General features: G+C 48.7%; 1 protein-coding gene across 4 annotated transcripts in view; it reads right to left on the reverse strand.

The window, feature by feature from the left end:
• The window catches only part of NOL4L (nucleolar protein 4 like), an 843,583-nt gene that overhangs the window by 111,455 nt on the left and 713,331 nt on the right, over positions 1-18,797 (reverse strand). The gene's annotated exons all lie outside the window — the stretch shown is intronic.

Genomic DNA, 18,797 nt, shown 5'->3' on the forward strand with positions numbered 1-18,797 from the left:
CTCTGGAGTTCGCCGCAACCTGCAAAGGTAAAGAAACAAGGACAGCATTAATAACAATTCTTACCTGGGCAAGCAGCGAGTCCTGGCAGCACCCTGCGCTTCTCTTACCTCGCCCATCTCCGGGTTTCACCGCAACCTGCAAGAGAGAAGGAACAAGGTCAGCATTAACAAAGCACTTACCTTGGCAAGCAGTGCTTCGATTGCTCATCACTCCAGAACATCACCACAACCTGTACAAAGAAGAGAAGAGAACACAGGTTAGCAATTAACACAAATAAACAGCACAGTGCGTTTTGCACCAATAACTCACGGTGGTCTTTGCCATCGGCGCGGCAACTCCGAGATCGCAACCATCCCTGTGAAAACAAAAGAGACATTGGCCCTCATCATAAGGTTGGCGGAATGGGTTTACCGGCACCGTTAAAGGTGCCAGTAAACCCATTCTGCTCTACCACAAGGTCTCCTCGCGGGACCCGCAATGGGCGCCTGGAAAAACCAGGTGTCCATACCGGGTCCCGCGAGACACCAGGGAGCTAACAACGGGCCCGTCATTAACGGGCCCGTTGTTAGCTCCATCCCATTCCCATTGAGCCCTATGGGGGCTCGAATGGGAATGGGGATGGACCGGGTCCGGGTTCTTTGGACGGGGAATTACAGGGTCCGCCAAGGTTGCGAAGCCCGGTAAGTCCTCATTCGAGGGACCCGGGCCCGGATTGCGGTAATGAGGCAAACATGCCGCTAAAAGCGGCATGGTTACCTCCAACCTCCTGATGAGGGCCATTGTTAGGGAACAGCGTAGTGGAGCAAGACGCTGAGAAGACAGAGAAAACGGAGGGAAAGTAAGAGAGAGAATGAAGACGGAAAATACATTATAACTCACCTGGAAGACAGCAAGCAGAGTCGGAGTCACAGCTGGTCTGGACCCGACATAAAGACACACGGACCAGTAAAGCAACTAGGTTCACAGAACGCCCGCACCAACCACGCGCCCCTGCACAGAGACGCAGGACGGAGAGTTCAATGCACAAAACCTAAGGTGAGTAATAACCCCAAGGGAGGGGATTTGGACCAGAGGGAGGTGAAAGTCCACACATCACAGAGCCAGTATCTTAACCCTCCATTCTCCTGTTATAGGCGCCACCCAACGTCTGGCACATAACCAAGCAGAGAGGGGTCCGGGATAGCGCTTAGACCTTCATCCAGTATCGTGTGGCGCCCCTGTGGATACCAGTTGAGCGAAAAAGTATCAAGACCGCTGGCAGAGTGGAGGGAGTCACAGGGATCTTTCAACTTAGACTCAGGATCAATTAGCTCTTCAGGCACTTCTCTAGTGCCAGACCTCACTCCTAATGGAGAAACATCCTCCTCTGAAGCGATGTCCTCCTGTTAAATGGAGGACATTTATTTTTTTAAAGTATCTTTTTGGTACAGGTTTGAATATTTTTTCTTGCACCGTTAATTGCTTCAATGGAATCGAAGACACCGTTGATGGCGTCTTCGAGAAATCTCTCGATTTCAGAGTCGACACAAATGGCATTGATCGCGTCGACAAAATCGTCAAAGGCTTCAGCGTTTTTTGTTTCTTCACTGGTATCGGAGGCGTAGTCGACTCACGTGCCGATGCCTTTGACACCTTTTTGTCAGGTCGAGTGTATCGAGCCTCCGATTTCCTACTCTTCTTGCCAGAAGTAGTTTCTGACCTTCCTGCGTTGTCTAACGGAGCAACTGGGGTCTGGCTCTTGCAAGACTCTTTTCATCATCTCTTGCCTAAAGGCATCCCATTTACTGTGAGAATCCGACCTAGTCCCCAAACTTTTTATATTTTTTTGAAGAAACCTTCAAAGCTTCCCTCCCCATCGCTAATTTACCTTTGCATTCATGGAGAGCTTTTAGACTGACAAGACCCACAGTTCTCGGTTCGGTGACTGGAACCCAAACACCAAAAGGCAGTTACTATGAGGATCTGTTATCGACATGTTTGCCCCGCAATCATGACATTTCTTAAAACCTAACTTTGGGTTCGAAGTGGTCGAAGAAGAATACATTAGTTTCAAAAGAAAAAATGAAGCGCGATGTTCACTCGAAGCAAAGCTATCGGAAAAACGGAACTGAAGCCAACAGACATGGCACAAGCTACTTATACTACTGGTGACATCGACACGCTACGGCGGCCCTCGAGGGACATCGACCGCACGACATCGTGCACAGCGCCCTGTGCCAAGAAAATGTTTCCCAAGCAGCGAAGCTAACGAAACGTATATCAAAGATGAGGAATACGTGGGAGGACACAATCCATTCGAAGTTAAGATTAATGAAACTCTATACCATGACTTGCAGTGCGTGCCCTGCCAATTTTAAATGTTTCCCTCATGGTTCACTGACCTCTTTAAAAAGAAAAAACAATATTGCATTATTGTTGCAATTCTTACATTTAGAAAGTACGAAAGTATTCATGACTAAGACTGTCAATTAAATAAACATGAGTGCCGAGCAGGAGTTCAAATAAGCAACCCACATATTTGCTGTTCATTTGTTACCCGCGAACCACAAATCCAAACTTGAGTGTAGTCTAATTAACAATTAACCCTTCAGCAATCAGGCCTGCTATGACCAGATTTGGTTGGATGTATGAATGGGGGGCTCCGATTGAATCCTGAATCGGAATTACTTACCATTTGCCCCAGAAGAAGCCAGGGAAGATTTGAATGTGGCAACCAACCCAGACTGGGTGGCTGCCAAATGTGTGAATTGTATTGTATTGTATTTAGTTACTTATATAGCGCGCTTTCCCACTTGTGTGGCCTCAATTCGCTTTTTCCTCGGTTGGAATGCCCTTGGTGACCGTAGTCGATGTGGTTGGAAATTCTAGGGAGTTTAGCTTAGGAGATGCATGTGTGCATGTAGCCGTACTAAGACTTGGGTGGCTGGCAAGGCTCGACTAAGCAGCCCAAGAGAGGACAGACACATGGATGGGTGCTGTTGAGGGTTAGAGATAGATTGCTATTGTTGAGAGAGTCTTTCTGAGGCCAGCTATACCGGTTTTCTTTCGGGCGGTGGTCGCTGTATGCTAGTGGCAGAAGTGTTGCGGTACATCAGGTATTTCAGTCTGGACGGCTATGTGTGAACTAGACCGGATGTGCTTGGCCATAGCCGTATTCTATCGTGCATGGATGCTTGGCCATGCCTGCGGCCTGGGTCCACACTAGTGGTGTGAAGATATACGCACCGTAGGCTGCGGGATTGCTCAGCTGGGATAATTTATGTCCAGGTCTAGAAGTGAGAGTCCTATACCAATGGGCTTAGCGTTCATACTGTATCAGGTATCCACATATATTAAACAGAGATGGAGGCTACACCTAGATTTGATATACTGGGAGAAAGGCCTACGTTTCACAGTGCAGTAGGTTTAGGCATATGGTAAGCAAAGACAGAGGCTATGCCTAGATCCGAGAATCCTGTACAGTGGGAGGCCTCGGTATCAAAATGCAGTAGGTTTAATCATACAGCAAACAACGATGGAGGCTATACCTATATTTTAGAGTCCTGTATAGTGTGCAAGAGGCCTAGGTCCCAAAATGCAGTAGGTCTCATCATATAATAAACAAAGGAGCAGGCTACTGTCATGATGCCTACCCCTAGAGCACCAGGCCAGGCCCAGCACCCCCGGGAGCAGGCATCACGCCCCCAGGTAAAAGCCCAGCGGCCCTTTATAGGGGCTCTTTGGACTCTGTCCTGGAGCCGTTGGCGCCAGGCTCATGTTGGACATCAGTCCTGGCGCCACAGGCGCCAGGCTCATAAAGGGAAGTGTTTGGTGCACTTACCTGAAGCAGACCATGCTGCACACTCACCTGATGCAGACCATGCTGCATGAAGAACCAAGCCAAATGAGGCTTAGGAGGGACTATTTTTCTGAAGGAACTATTTTGTTACTTGGGTGGGGCTGTGGAAGAATACTCACATGGAACTTCTTCCAAGGCTATTTAAGCCACACCCGGACAGCCACACGTGCTTCGCGTTGTTCTGCATCCCAGCAGCTGAACGCTCACCGTGTCTGCTCCTGCACCTGGACTCCAGCCACGCCCGCCTCGAACCTGGAACACCTGTAAGGGAATAAGAGAAGAGAAAGGTGAAAACCAAGAACTATTTCAACCTTCTTACCTGCATCCGGAATCTTCACGCCAGCATTCCTGAAGGAAGACTTCCATTTAAAAGCACCGCGTTGCTCGCTGCAGCGCCGCGCTTCACTCACCTGTTCCCGAGACGCCGCCCGGCTCCATCGCGGCTCTCAGTGCCGGTCGCCACATCTCTGCACCGCACCTAAGGGAGAGAAGAAGAGGCAAAAGGTGAGCAAGGGAACACAAGAGGAAAGACGGATTTTCAGCCATATTACTTACCGGCTATTCTTGGTGAGCCATTCCACATCTCGGGTCGGCGCCACATCTCTGGCAGGTACCGCACCCCGGCCCCTATGGGGAAAGGACAAAAGACATTACTGGGGAATTATAAAGACATTTAGAGGGGTCGCCCTCATCACTGACTCACCTGATTTTACCCCGGCAATTTAACCCCTCAACGCATCCCCTTTGTTCTGCACCTGAAATAAAGGACAGAAAAAGACAACATAAAAGGAGGCTCACGCTTGAACTTTTGCATCTTCATACTTACGGCGTATCGCTCAGTAAAGTCAAGTGGATTTGCCAGCGCCATTCTGAAAACCAGTGAAGTAATTGGACGAACGCGCGCCCCTGCACCAGAAGCAGGATGGAGAGTTCATCCTTCCAAACCATAAGGTGAGCTTAAACCGGGGGTTTTGGAGGATGTCAGAGGAGAACGAAGGGGGAAAGGGGAGAGCAAGCACATTATTCAGCAGACAGTTAATCCCCTTTCTCATCTGCAGAAGGATATTTCTACGGGCCAGACAAGCAAGATTTGGGGGTCCTGTTCAATCGGTGGTCCGAATTCTGCGCATCACGTCTGAAGAGGCCACAGCAACCCAGACCAGACCAGCGCCTCCGTGGGAGCCAGGTGAGCGTTACAGCTACACCTAGATTCGAGAATCCTGCATGGTTGGGTCTGGGGGGCTAGGCTTCAGAGTGCCATAGGTTTCAGACTATAGTACAGTAGGTTTCCGTAGTGCGACAGACATTGATGGTTTATTGTACCAAAATCTGGGAATACCTTTTTAGTGGGGGATTGCTAGTGTTGAGAGCTTCCCTGAATTAGCGATGCTGGTTAACAGAGGCAGTGAATTACTTAGTAATGGGCGTGTGCTACCCTGGGATACTTATTTCATTGTTAGTCGTCTCTCATGTGGGCCGGCGGCGGGGACACAGTGTGAATGTTGTGAGTGTGGTAAAGCGAAGGCTGCTAGCTTAACTGGAGTGCTTGTGCGGTGGGAGTGTTGTTGCACCGTCCAATGGCTTTCGGTTTTGGGTTTATACCATTGATTAATATATGTTTGCTTTGAACTAAAGGCACTGCAGCCACTTAAGTACTTTTATGAACATTTAGGGGCTCATTTATAAGTCTCTGGAGTGGTAAAACAAATGTAAATGACCTGGCATAAAAGGTCTATGCTGGGCTTTGCACCTATTATACCACTCCAGGGGACTTTTGGCCATTTTGCAGATGGAATCGGAGCATAGACCAGAATTATGGTGTATGGCTTGCCCTTCCCCTACCAGCTGCGAAAACAGAATGGTTTTCTGCCAGCATAACAATGGAATCTGCCTGTTTTTAGCTCTTGCTAAAAGAGGGCGGATTCCACAGGAATCCACTGCAGATGGTGAGCCAGCATTAATTGTGGGTGGCATTCAAACCTTTTGCCAGGTTCGACACTTTTTTCTGCTTCCTTTTGGAAATTACCACAATTACATGGAGTAGAGCATAGTGCATGAAAGTGCAAAAATAGGCGGTCCCCTCCATGTAATTACACTTTTTGTAATATGAGCCCCTTAGTAGCATTTAGCAAAGTTATAGCCTCTAAAAACAAATCCTGCAAAGTACTGAATAACATTTTTGACAAAGCCTATGATATGGCATTTATAACGCGCCTATACACAAGTGTTTCAAGGCGCGACGAGGCAAGGAAGGTGGAACAGGGGGAAGACAGACAACGATCTCACTAGGCCAGGTGACATTGAGATTGCGCAAGTGCAGGGGAAGGCAAAGAGGTTTTCCTAGAGGGGAGGGGGCAGTGCAGTACATGGGATCGACCGCATAAAATGAAATAAATAAGCAATAAGTAAAGGATGCGGCCAGCTGGTGGCAAGTGCAAGGGTAAGTGCAGACATTAGGTTTCAAGTGCTGGTAGGGGACTGTAGGGATGCAGAAAACAGTCCTCAAGCGTGGGGGTTGCCAGGGAGGCAGTGCAGGTGTGCAACTGGCAGGGGAGGGGACCTGGGCCCGAGATCAGAGGGTAGCCAGGTTACCAGTGCGATTTCAGTTTCAGCCAGGAGTTCAGCAGGGGAGAGGAGAGAAAGCAGAAGCAACGAGGAAGGTTTTGAGGTGCTAACGGAACCGGAGATGGTTCTCTCACATTTCAGGGAGGCAGGGAGGTTGTTCCAGAGGGAGTCCCCGGCCGAAGAAAGAGATCGACCACAAACTCATTGCTTGGAGAAGCGACTGACCCTGAGGGAGTTGGAGGCGGATGAGTGAAGAGCTCGAGAAGGAAGATATTTAGGAAGAGAGAGTTGAAGGTATTGAGGCCCCAGGAGGCCTTGTGGACAATGCAGAGGATTTTGAACTTAATCCTCGCAGCCACTGGGAGCCAGTGCAGGGATTTCAGTCCTGGAGAGATACAATCCCTGGGCTTGAGGACAAGGACAAGTCTTGCAGTTCTGTTCTGGATGAGTTGCAGAGGGCGGAGAGTAGAAGCAGGCAGATTTACAAAGAGGCTGTTGCAGTAGTCCAGCCTAGAGAGAACCAGAGCTCTAGAGACAGCAAGCTTCTGGGGTAAGGAGAGGAAAGGAAGAATACCTCTGAGGAGGTGCAGCTGGTAGTGTGACTACTTAGAGATGTCAGAGATGTGAGGAGAGAAGGAGAGTGTGGAGTTGAAGATGACCCAGAGGTTTTTAGCCTCACAGGTGGGAGCAGGAAGAGGGCCAAGAGATGCTGGCCAGAATGTGACAGGAAAGGAGGGAGCGGGTATGCCGATGAGGAGAATCCCGGTCTTGCTGGCATTAAGGCAGAGATCATTGGCGGCACACCACTCCTGGATAGCAGACAGACAGTAACAGATGAGAGAAGTAGAAGAAGTGGCGGAAGGGAGCCTGAAAATGAGCTGAGTGTCATCCGCATAGCACTGAAAGTTGGGGCACAGAGCGGCAATGCGGTAGGCAAGAAGTGCCAGGTATTGTTTGAACAGCCAGGGAGAGAGATTAGACCCCTTTTGGAACACCACAGGTAGAGATAGAGATAGAGTAGAGGAAGAACCCAAGTTGGACATGGGAGGGTCGATCAGAGAGGAAAGAGGTCAGTCAAGCCAGGGTCTGATCGGTGATACCAAGGTTATCACAGACTCGGTTGAGCAGGACAGGATGGTTGACTGTGTCATATGCAGAAGAGAGATCAAGTAAGATGAGGACACATGGGGTGTTGGAATCGAGGTAGGAGAGCAGGTCTTCACGGATGTTCGGGAGAGCAGTTCCCATGCTTCTGGCAGCTCTGAAGCCAGAATGATGGTCATGGAGACTACCAACGGATTTAGTGTGAAGATTAAGCTGGGAGATGGCCAGCTTTTCCAGGAGTTTACCCAGGAAAGAGGTGATAGAGATTGGGCGATAGTTAGCCGGGCAGGAAGGGTCGGCAGAGGGTTTCATAAGAAGGGGATGCACAAGGGAGTGCTTCAGGGGGGAGGGGAAGATACCAGTGGCGAAGACGTGGCTGCAGAAATCAGCCAGAGCAGGGGCCAAGGTGTCAATGTGGTCCTTGATGGTTTTGGAGGAACAGGGGTGAACCTGTTTTGACAAGACTTTCATAGATCAGACTTGTCTAGAAACCTCGTCAGGGAAGAACAGGGGAAAGGCCTGGAACATCATACCAACTAGGATACGCAAGATTGAAGACCATCTTCTCTTCCGCAAACAGTTAAAGACCATTCTGTTTAGTTAGGATTTATCTTAGTTTTCTTCACCACTTCTGTCTTTCGGCGCCTGGATGCCTGCGGGCTTTGGCGCCTTACAAATCTGAATAACATAACATAGCAAAGGCAGAGATGGAGGGAGGAGAGGTGGCTGAAGAAGGGCCAAAGGAAGAGCAGGGAGTAGAAGGGGAAGGGGGAAAGGAAGAGAGAGAGGACGGGATGTCCTCAGTTTTTGAGATGACATGAGAAGCCAGGGCTGGGAGGGGACAGGAGAGGTAGAAACTGCAACAGGATTTGCCAGCTCCTTGCAGATTTTAAAGAGTTCGGCCGAGTTGTTAGATGCCGCAGAGACGCGGACTTGGATGTGGGCTCTCTTTTTGGTGCGGACAGAGAGCCGGTATTGCCTTTGGAGCAGGCAGCAGGCAAGTTTGTCAGAGGATGTACCGGAAGTATCAGAGTATCAGATATAGCAGAGTGGAGCATGGAGAGGGCTGTGTCAGGGTGTGAGTCAGCCAAAGGGGGAGAAGGGAGTGAGAAAGTGGCAGCGAAAGCCTCATCTGACACATGCTCCATGGGTCGGATAACCGAGAAGGTTGGTGGCAGTACTGGAGTTGGCTTGGCCTGAGGGATGGAGAGAGTGAGCTGGGAGGAAAGGAGTCACTCCAGGAGAGAGGAGTGGCGAGAGGGATAGAGAGGGGAAGGTCTGTAGAGATCAGAACATGAAAAGTGTGCCCTGCAGAGTGAGCCGGGCTAGAGGGGATGATATTTAGTGAAAGAGAGTCGCAGAGGTCGCAAAAGAGTCCAGAGGAAGGACAGGAAGCATCCAGGTGGATGTTAAAGTTTCCAAGAAGGAGGAGTTGAGTGGTTGAGACCAGGAGGGAAGAGGAGCGGTCCGCCCACTCAGAAAGGAAGGAGGAGATCTGACCACGTGGCCGAAAGATAGTAGCCACGGTAAGGGAATGGCTAGGAGCAAGAGAGAGCCTGCAGGTAAGGCATTTGAAAGAGGAGTAAGCCTGTGTAGGAATGACAGAGGCAGGAGTCCACTTGGGGAAGATCAGGGCTTCATCCCCTCCGGAACGGTTGGACCTGGGCACGGAGAGGATCTTGTAGCTGTCAGGGAGGAGAGTGTCAAAGCTCATGACAGAGCTGGCCGTGAACCATGTCTCGGTGAGACCGAGGACATCAAGGTCAAGTTCTTCTAGGAGGCGGCAGATGTGAGAGGAGTGTTTGACCGCAGAGCGAGAGTTAAGAGTAGCAATATAGAGAAAGTTACTGTCCTTGAAAGACTTCCGGGGAGGAGGACAAATCAGAGGTACGCCCTGTGGAGATGCAGAAGAAGCCCAAGGGCGGGCAGAAGAGGAAGGAGGAGAGGGCAATGTAGCCAAGGAGGAGACAGCAGGGGGAGACAAGGAAGCCATGGAGGGAAGAGAGGGGACAGCAGTAGAAGAAAATAAATTTATGAGGCACGGGAAGCGTCTATCAAAGAGGAGAAGATTGGCCGAAAGGCCTTGGACCAACACAGTACCATTCAGATAAACATTTATGATGACCTTAGAGGAGTCGAAGGAGGCCAGGAGGGCCTTCCACCGGGCGCTGCCATTAATGGGAGAAGAAGAGAGAGGAGAAAGCACAGAAACCATATGAAGAGTCCATAGGTCTGGCCAAGGAACGACAAAGAGGATGTCAGTGAGGGTTTGCCTAGAGGCGGCACTGGTATAGATGTCAGCGATAGGGATGCCTGGGTTGGAGACCAGGAGGTCCTTTTTAAAGTTCTTCCTACCAGATTTATTGAGGAGAGCAGGATAGTTGATAGAGAAGCAGTTAGAAAAGATAGGAGAGACAGAGAGCACATAGGGTAGATGGGGAGAGGGGAGGAGAGAAGAGGAGGTGTGAGGGAGGTAGGGGAGAAGACTAGGGAAGGGCGCAAGCAGAGGAGATAGAGAGAGACAAGACAATAGTGACAATTTGACAAGATGATAGGCGCTACCTTAACATTGCAATTTTAAATACTGCAATTTTAAATACCGGAGAAAACACACCTAAGTCTGAGAGTTTGCTAAGTGTCCAGGGTAGAGTGAAGGCTCCACTCCTAGCCCAAGCCACTCCTACCTTACTTAGTGGCTGCTGGTAGACAGCTGGCCGCTGGCTTCCTCTGCTGACACCTGAAGACACTAGATGGAGCCGCCTCTGTAGGAGCCGCTCTTAGCCGCAGGGGCTGCCAAGCAGGGGGCTTGCCTGGGAGGTTGAGTGATGACCAACAACACACCAATTAGGGGAAGGTGGGTGGGCTGGGAGGCGAGAGGGACCAGGAAGTGGGGAAATGAATGCAGGGGAGGGGTCGGAGGGAGTACTACAGCGCTGCAAGTGCTGAGAAATTTAGCAAAAATTAAACCAATTATACAGAAAACTGCCCAGCAGGGTCTCAGTAACGCTGCTCCTCACCTGTTCCACGCCAAAAAAGTGGCGAGCAGGGGGGACTCGGCAGTCCAGTAGGCCTGGAACACGCTCTAACAACCACCAATCAGGGGAAGGTGGGCGGGCTGGGAGACGGGAGGGACCAGGAAACAGGGAAATTAATGCAGGGGAGTGGTGGGAGGGAGAGTGTACTACGGTGCTGCAAGCGCTAAGGAATTTAGCAAAAATGAAACCAATTATACAGAAAACAGCCCAGGACAGAACAGTGAAACAGTAATTGTCATTTGTGAGGAAGATTGGTAAAAGTTGCAGTAAAAGTTCTTTCTGCTACTGTTACTGATCCACCTCATGTACCAGCATTTGTCCAGTGAGGTGGGGAGATGGGAGAACATATCATGCCCCACTTCCATTTGCCGACCAGGCGAGACAAATGCGGCTGCCTTGTCATCAGCATGGATGTATGTTCACCCCAGCACTAATACTACGGATTCCTTTGCCTGAAAGTGCAACCAGGTAAATGCAGGCAGATTCTTTAGAAATCCATTATAAATGCCTCCCGCAATCCTTTGTTGTGAAGATATTTATACCTTCCAACCAATAGAGTGGAAAAGTGAACAGTAAATGCAATTTCATCTATAGGTTACTCTTACCTTTTTCACTCAGTGGTGGAAAAGTTTAAAATTGCATGGAGGGATCTTTTGCACTTAAGTGCGAACAGATGTTGTCCCGTCTGCAATTAACATTTTAAATGAAAATTACCTGCACTGTTTTTATTAGCGATATCATATGTGGACAGTACTTTATTGTCTACTAGTATTGCTACTCTTTACCTTCTTGTCTACCCTGCTGCCCTCTTGAGTGTAAAGCCTTGACTGCTGATGTATGCTTTCCCTTGTAGGAGATGGGCAATATTGTGAGAAGCATTACAGCCAAGACTGGACTTCCTTAACGTTAAACTTAAGGTCTCAGAAAATCCTCATAAGAGGGGAGCAAAAGAGTGTATTGCATAGTTTGTACGATAATGTGGGCAGTGTAGTGAGCTCTGATTGGCTCTGCAGTGTTAATGTGTGGTGGTGGTGCGAGGCTCTTCGGGAGACATGTTTTGAGTTCCTAGGACACATTATATTGACCCTATGGGGTAAAAGTTTGGCTGAGGCGGAGTAGTACTAACATTGGTCTGAATAGCGGATAAATGCTATTTTCTGTTACATTTATGACAATTGTTGAACGATCGCAGTTTGGGTAGGTCACAGTACTCTGGTCTCTGTGCTGGACAGGTTACACTGGCCCAGTAAAGTTGGTTTAGTGGCCGAGCAAGAGTTTAGTTATTGTAAAATAGATGGATTTGATTCCTGTGTTTTGGTGTGGGGGGTGCATGGTGGAGAAGAACAAGTTACTTACCAACTGTAACGTTCTTTCGACTGGATGTTCCTCCCACGTATTCCTCATCTTGTGATAAATCGTTATCTCCAGCTTCGCTGCTTCGGAAAAAAAAATTCTCGGCAGAGGGCGCTGTGCTCGAGGTCGTGGCGTCGACTGTCCCTCGACGTACTCCGTACTCTGTCGACGTCACCGATGGCATAAGTAGCTCGACCCGCGCCCGTTGCTTCAGTTCTGTTTTTTCGATGAAATATATATAGGAGGAACACCCAGGCGTGTCCCATGACCGATACATTCTTCGTGAGAGGAAAGTGTAAGAAAACGTACTGTGGGGTAGGATGGGAGGGTCGATGAGGAATACGTGGGAGGAACATCCAGTCGAAAGAACGTTACAGTTGGTAAGTAACTTGTTCTTCGAATGGATTGTGTCCTCCCACGTATTCCTCATCTTGTGATAGGCTCCCATAGCAGTATCAATTTCTTGGAGGTGGGAGTACCATTTCAGTTTTCGTGGACAGAATGCAGAACTGCCTTTGCAAATAAACCCTCATTAGAGGAGGCAGTGTCCAAACAATAATGTTTAACAAAAGTATGTATTGTTTTCCAGGTTGCAGCTGCACAAATGTCTGCTGCCAGGACTCCCCTCTTTAGAGCCGCAGAAGTAGCCATTCCCCTTGTAGAATGGGCACGAAGCACATCTGGTGGTTCTTTTCCCACTAGTCTGTAGCATTCAACTATGGCTAATATGATCCAGCGGGAAATGGTCTGTTTTGTTGCAGATAAGCCTAATTTTTGACCAGTGTAACCCAACAGTTGGTCATCTTGTCTCAATTTAGCCATCCTTGAGATGTAAAAACTAAGAGCCCTCTTGGGATCTAATCTGTGTAATCTCTCCTCTTCTTTGCCCATGTGAGGAGGAGGATAAAACGTAGGAAGTACTATTTTTTGTGACAAATGAAAGTCCGAGACTACTTTTGGCAAAAATGAAGGTTTAACTTTAAGGACTACCTTATCTTTATAAAAAATAGTATATGGTGGTTTGCATGAGAGAGCCTGAAGTTCGCTAACCCTGCGGGCTGATGATAGGGCCACAAGGAGGGCAGTTTTTAGAGTCAAAAGCCTCAATGGACATGAGTGCAAAGGCTCAAAAAGGTATGCAAGTCAAGAATTTTAATACTAAACTTAAGTCCCAGGCTGGTACATGAAAAGGTACTGGAGGGTATACATTAGTGAGCCCCTTTAAGAATTGAATTATTAACGGTATTTTGAAATATGAAACCTCTTCCGAGGAGCGCTTGAAAATGGACAGCGCAGCAAGGTTTTTTATTTTTATTGTTCCTATCTGGAGCCCCAGATTAGCTAGATGTAGCAGAAAGGAAAGCACCATTGGGGTGCCACACTGAAAAGGGTCCACATCCTTGTCTTTGCACCAGTTACTAAACCTATTCCAGCGACATCGGTACAAAGACTTTGTTGCTGGTCTTCTGGCCGAAAGCAAGATTTCCATTACGTCATCCAGAAGATCCCAATCCTTGCATCTCAACCTCTCAGAAACCATGCGTGAAGGTTGAGTGTCTTGACCTCTGGATTGAGAACTCGACCTTCCTCTTGCGAGAGAAGATCCTCTCTTTGCGGAAGACATATTGGAGGGCAGATGGACATGTCTAGAAGGTCCGGGTACCACGTACTCCTGGCCCAATCCGGGGCAATTAGGATCATGGTTTTCCTGAACTTTCTCAACCTCCTGATTATTTGAGGAATCACGGGGACTGGGGGAAATGGGTACAGCAGTGGAAACTTCCACTCCACTACGAATGCATCTCCCAGAGCTCCTCTTTGAGGAAATTCCCTTGAGCAGTACTGATCGCACTTCCGGTTGACCGCGGTGGCGAACAGATCCACTTGAGGGGTTCCCCAAAGGGCGAAGATCTCCAGAAGGACTTCCTGAGCCAGCTCCCACTCGTGAGAGACTGTGCTCTGCCTGCTCAGAGCGTCTGCCGCCGTGTTCTTCTCTCCGGCTAGGTGAATTGCCGACAGAGAGATTCCTTCTCGTATTGCCCAGAACCAGAGCTGCATTGCCTCTCTGCACAGTGGCAGTGACCCTACACCTCCTCTCTTGTTGAGATAGTACATGGCCATTGTGTTGTCCGTCATTATCAGAACATTCTTTCCCTGTACAGAGGGCAGAAAGGCCTTCAGAGCTAGTCTGATTGCCCCCAGCTCTAATAGGTTGATGTGTAGTTTGGACTCCGTTGGAGACCAACGACCGCTGATTGTCAGATCGTTGGTGTGTGCTCCCCACCCCGTGAGTGAGGCGTCCGTCACTACCGTTATCTCCGGCCATGGTTGCCAAAAAGACTCTCCCTTGAGAATGTTGTCGTTGCAAGCCCACCATAGAAGATCCTGAGCAACTGCACTCGGAACTTGCAGAAGATCCGACATATTCCCTGAGAACTGGGACCACTGAGTTCTGAGTGCCCATTGAAGGGATCTCATTCTCAACCTGGCCTCTGGTACTAGGAAAATGCAGGATGCCATGAGGCCGAGCAACCTGAGAAAATCGAAGGCCGGTAGACGTTGGGCATTCTGGAATTTTGTTACCATCTGCTGGATGTGGAGAGCTCTCACTTCGGGAGGCGAGGCTTTTCCCGATGAAGTGTCCAAGACTGCTCCGATAAACTGGAGTTTCTGGGCTGGTATCATGTGGGACTTCTTGAAACTGAGGGAGAAGTCCAGTTTGTGGAGGAAGTGGCAGGTGATCGAAAGATGTTCCTGAGCTTGTTCTGGAGAACTTGCTCTGATCAACCAGTCGTCCAGGTAGGGATTTATGTGAATACCTCCTTTCCTGAGACTTGCTGCCACAACCGCCAACAGTTTGGTGAAAACCCTCGGGGCGGAGGTCAACCCGAATGGCAGAACTTGAAACTGATAATGAGAATTGCCAATCGCGAACCTCAGGTACTTTCTGTGCTTTGGATGGATTGGCACATGAAAGTAAGCACCCTGAAGGTCCAATGATACCAACCAATCTTGGAGTTGGAGAGCCTGAAGGATCTGAGAAAGAGTCACCATCTTGAACTTGTCCTTCCTGAGGAACTTGTTCAGGTTTCTCAAGTCCAAGATGGGTCTTTTGGGATGAGAAAATATGGGGAGTACCAACCCCTGTTCCTCTCCGCTACAGGTACCAGTTCTATGGCACCTTTCTCTAGCAGGGTTAAAATTTCCTGCAACAGGAGCGGATCCGGAATTTTGACGGAGTTGGCTCCCGGTGGATGATTTTGAGGCCTTTTTAGAAAGGGGAGACAGTAACCTTGGGCTACTGTTTCCAGTGCCCAAGCATCTTATGTAATGCCCCGCCATTCCTTCAGATGTTGAGAGATCCTGCCTCCCACTGGTGTTTTGTGTAACAAGGTCTCAGAGGGATTTGGAGGCAGCTGCAGGAGTGGCTGAGGGTACAGATGCCGCTCCTGAGGCTGATTTTGCACCTCTTCCTCATGCTCCACGAGGGAAGTTCCTTTTGCCCCTTTGAGAAGCCTGTCCTCTTCCTCTACCAAAAGAGGAGTAGTATCGAAAAGAACGACCCCTCCAGGAAGATGAGTCGGAATAGGGTTTTAGAGGCTGGTGCAAAGAGGCGCTAAGTGATTTAGCTGTCGCTATCGAGGTCTGAAGTTTTTCTAGGCTTTTCATCAGCCTTTCTCCCAAAGAGCCTCGGGCCATCAAAGGACATGTTGAGGAGTCTAGCTTGCTCGTCCGGTGCAAATCCCGACTTCCTCAACCACGCAAATCTGCGTAGCACAACGCTTGCAGCCATGGATCTGCTGATACTATCAGCAGTATCCAGTCCAGACTGGAGGCATTCCCCCATTGCCTCCTTCCCGTCTTTAACTATATTCAGGAAGCCTTCCCTTTCCTCGCCTTCCGGAATATGATCAGCCGCCGCCGAAATACAGTCCCACAGGGTATGGGTAAACCTGGCTAGGGTACAGGTGACATTTGCCGACTTAAGTGCCAGACTGCCTGACGTGAAAACTTTACGTGCCCAGGCGTCAATTTTTTTATGCTCTCTATCTGGAGGGATAGTTGGATAAGCAGTTTGTTTTGAAGTGGATGCTGCTTGAATGACTAAACTCTCTGGAGTCGGATGTTTATTCAAATATTCAGGATCCGTTCCAGCTGGTCTATATTTTCTTGGAAAAGTGCTATCTGCAGCAGCAATGGTTTCTGGTTTCTCCCAGTTTTTCTCCACAGTCCTTTGAAGGGCCCTGTGAAAAGGGAGAACAGGATCCTTCTGAGGTCCCTTGACGATAATATCCGTCATGTCATCTTGTTCAAAAATTGGTGAAGTATTACTCCAACCCATGTATTCAACTACCCTGGTCATAAGACCCCTGTACCCAGCATCTGCATGCTCTGCAGGATCAGGTTTGGCGAACTCTAATTCTGGGGATGTGTCAACTCCACTGGCAGAATGTAGAGTATCACTCAGGTCTCTCATTCTAGATTCCTGGTCAATAAGTTCTTCAGGAACTTGTCTTCTACCATAAGTAACTCCCAAAGGAGTAACTTCGTCTTCTTCTGAAGCAGACTCTTCATATATTGCAGACATAGATTTGAAAAAGTCTGATCTGGGCAAAGGAGTGAATCTCCTTTCTTCCTCTTCCATCTGCTTCGAAGGAAATTGCAAATCCCTCGAAGTTTTCGAGGGTGTCTTCGAAGTCTTCGAAGTTTTCGAAGATGACTTTGATAATGGCGTCGATGACGCATTTGGCTTTGGCGTCGAAATTATCGACGTCGAGGGTGTCGACGAAGTTGTCGAAGTCTTCGACGATTTGTGCTTCTTGGCCGGCACTGGAGAGGTGCTCGACTCTCGAAGATTCTTCGACGGTTTTACGTCGACTCGAGGTTTTTTGTATTCCTCGACGCTACTGGTCTTGGCCATAGTAGCCTTGGACTTCCCTTTGTCGTCCAATGGAGCGACTTTAGGGGTATGGCTTTTTCGAGGTTCTTTCGAGGGGGTCGAGGCCGCATTCTCGAAAACCTCCATCATCTTTTTGCGGAATTCTTCCCACTTACTGGGAGAATCCGATTTAGTCAGACAACGAATTTCTTTGGTCGACTCTGAAGAAGAAGATGATGAGGGAGATCTATGTCTCCTCTTCATTTTTTTCGATGACGACGAAGAATGTCTCGATCTACTCCTAGATCGAGATCTCTTCGAGTGCCTATGGCGATCCGATCCCTTAGAATCAGTCGCTCTCTTATGTCTTTTTGACAAAACCTTTTTTGAGGCCTCCCTCCCCACCAACAGTTCACCTCTCCTCTCACGAAGAGCTTTTTCGGTCATCGATTGGCAGGACCCGCAGTCGTCGGTTCGGTGACTGGAACCGAGACACCAGAGACAAAACCGGTGGGGATCGGTGATCGACATCTTAGACCCACAATCTGCACACTTTTTAAACCCAGTTCTGGGGGTCGAAGGTGTAGAAGATGATGACATTTTCTTCACAGAAAATCGAAGCGCGCTGTTCTCGATAGCGAAGTGATCGGAAAAACGGAACTGAAGCAACGGGCGCGGCTCGAGCTACTTATACCATCGGTGACGTCGACAGAGTACGGAGTACGTCGAGGGACAATCGACGCCACGACCTCGAGCACAGCGCCCTCTGCCGAGAAAATTGTTTTCCGAAGCAGAGAAGCTGGAGATAACGATTTATCACAAGATGAGGAATACGTGGGAGGACACAATCCATTCTAATGAACTGTTTCCAGTGCTATTTGAGCTAGGACCATCTGGGCACAGTTTGGTTCTTGGCAGTGTTTCATGAGGAGTTGGAGAAACTGACCCGACTGAGTCTGAGCTTGATTCAAGCTTATGCATATGTGAATGAAACTTACCTGTTAAGTCTGCTCTCATGATCATTCTTGATTGTGAGCTTAGTGCTCTAATGAATAATTGGGACACCAGTCTGTGCCTGCTAGTAGGTTGTAAGGATTCAAATGGCCTGCACTTTTGAAGGTCTATGGGCCTCATCAGGGTTTGGGGGGTGCGGTAAAAATGCAGTGGTAACGCTATTACGGCACCACCCGATCCCGACTGTTAGGGAGAATTCTCAAAAATGTGCTAATTCCCTCCACCTTAGAGACCCCCAACAACTTAACTGGATTTTGAGGACTTGGTTTTTTTACCTGGAGAGAGTGAGACCCTTTTTTCCCACTCTCCCATGTATTTTAATGTGATTTTATACACTGTGTTTCTTTTTGGTTATGGAGTCTTACCAACTCCATAGGCATCATCTTTTGCAATTGTGTCACAAAGCACCTTCAGTGCAGTGCCACGGGGAAGTCTTCCAGATTTCCCAGGGTTTAAATACCTTCTCTGGGATCAACTACTGTTTCCCAGAGCAGTAAAGTGAAATTGACTTTACTTTGCATTGTACTTGCTAGACCCAGCACACCCTATCTTACAATAGAGTGCTGGAGGGGTTACTTAGTATCCCCTGTGTCTAAATGCTCATGTAACATTTTTTTATGTTACCCTTTCCTCAATTGACTGGCTGGTGGCAGTGGTTTAGTTTTGAACCCTTGGCTTGCCTTTACCGCGACCGTTCATGGCTCCAGTAAAGTAACCGCGGGAGCTATCTTTTTCAAAATGGTGTACAGCCATCTTTGCTAAAATTCTTCTTTTTTCGCCAGGTCTTTGTAGAAAGGTCCTTCTAGAGAGTTTTTCTGCGCGCCAAACCAGGTTTGCTCTCTTTGTTCATTTAGCCTTTGGCAGGGTTTCTGAGAGAAACCCGCCTCTGGGACCCGAGTGTCCCGGGTAGGCAGGTAGGGAGGGAGGTGCCCGTAACTCCCTGTGCTTAGTCTCCTAGGAGACCCAAATGCACTCTGTGGCGATTGGCTGGCTGACTGTCCAGCAAGG

This window comes from Ambystoma mexicanum, chromosome 3p (assembly GCF_040938575.1).
Source record: "Ambystoma mexicanum isolate Mex_15411 chromosome 3p, UKY_AmexF1_1, whole genome shotgun sequence".
Classification (NCBI taxonomy): domain Eukaryota; kingdom Metazoa; phylum Chordata; class Amphibia; order Caudata; family Ambystomatidae; genus Ambystoma; species Ambystoma mexicanum.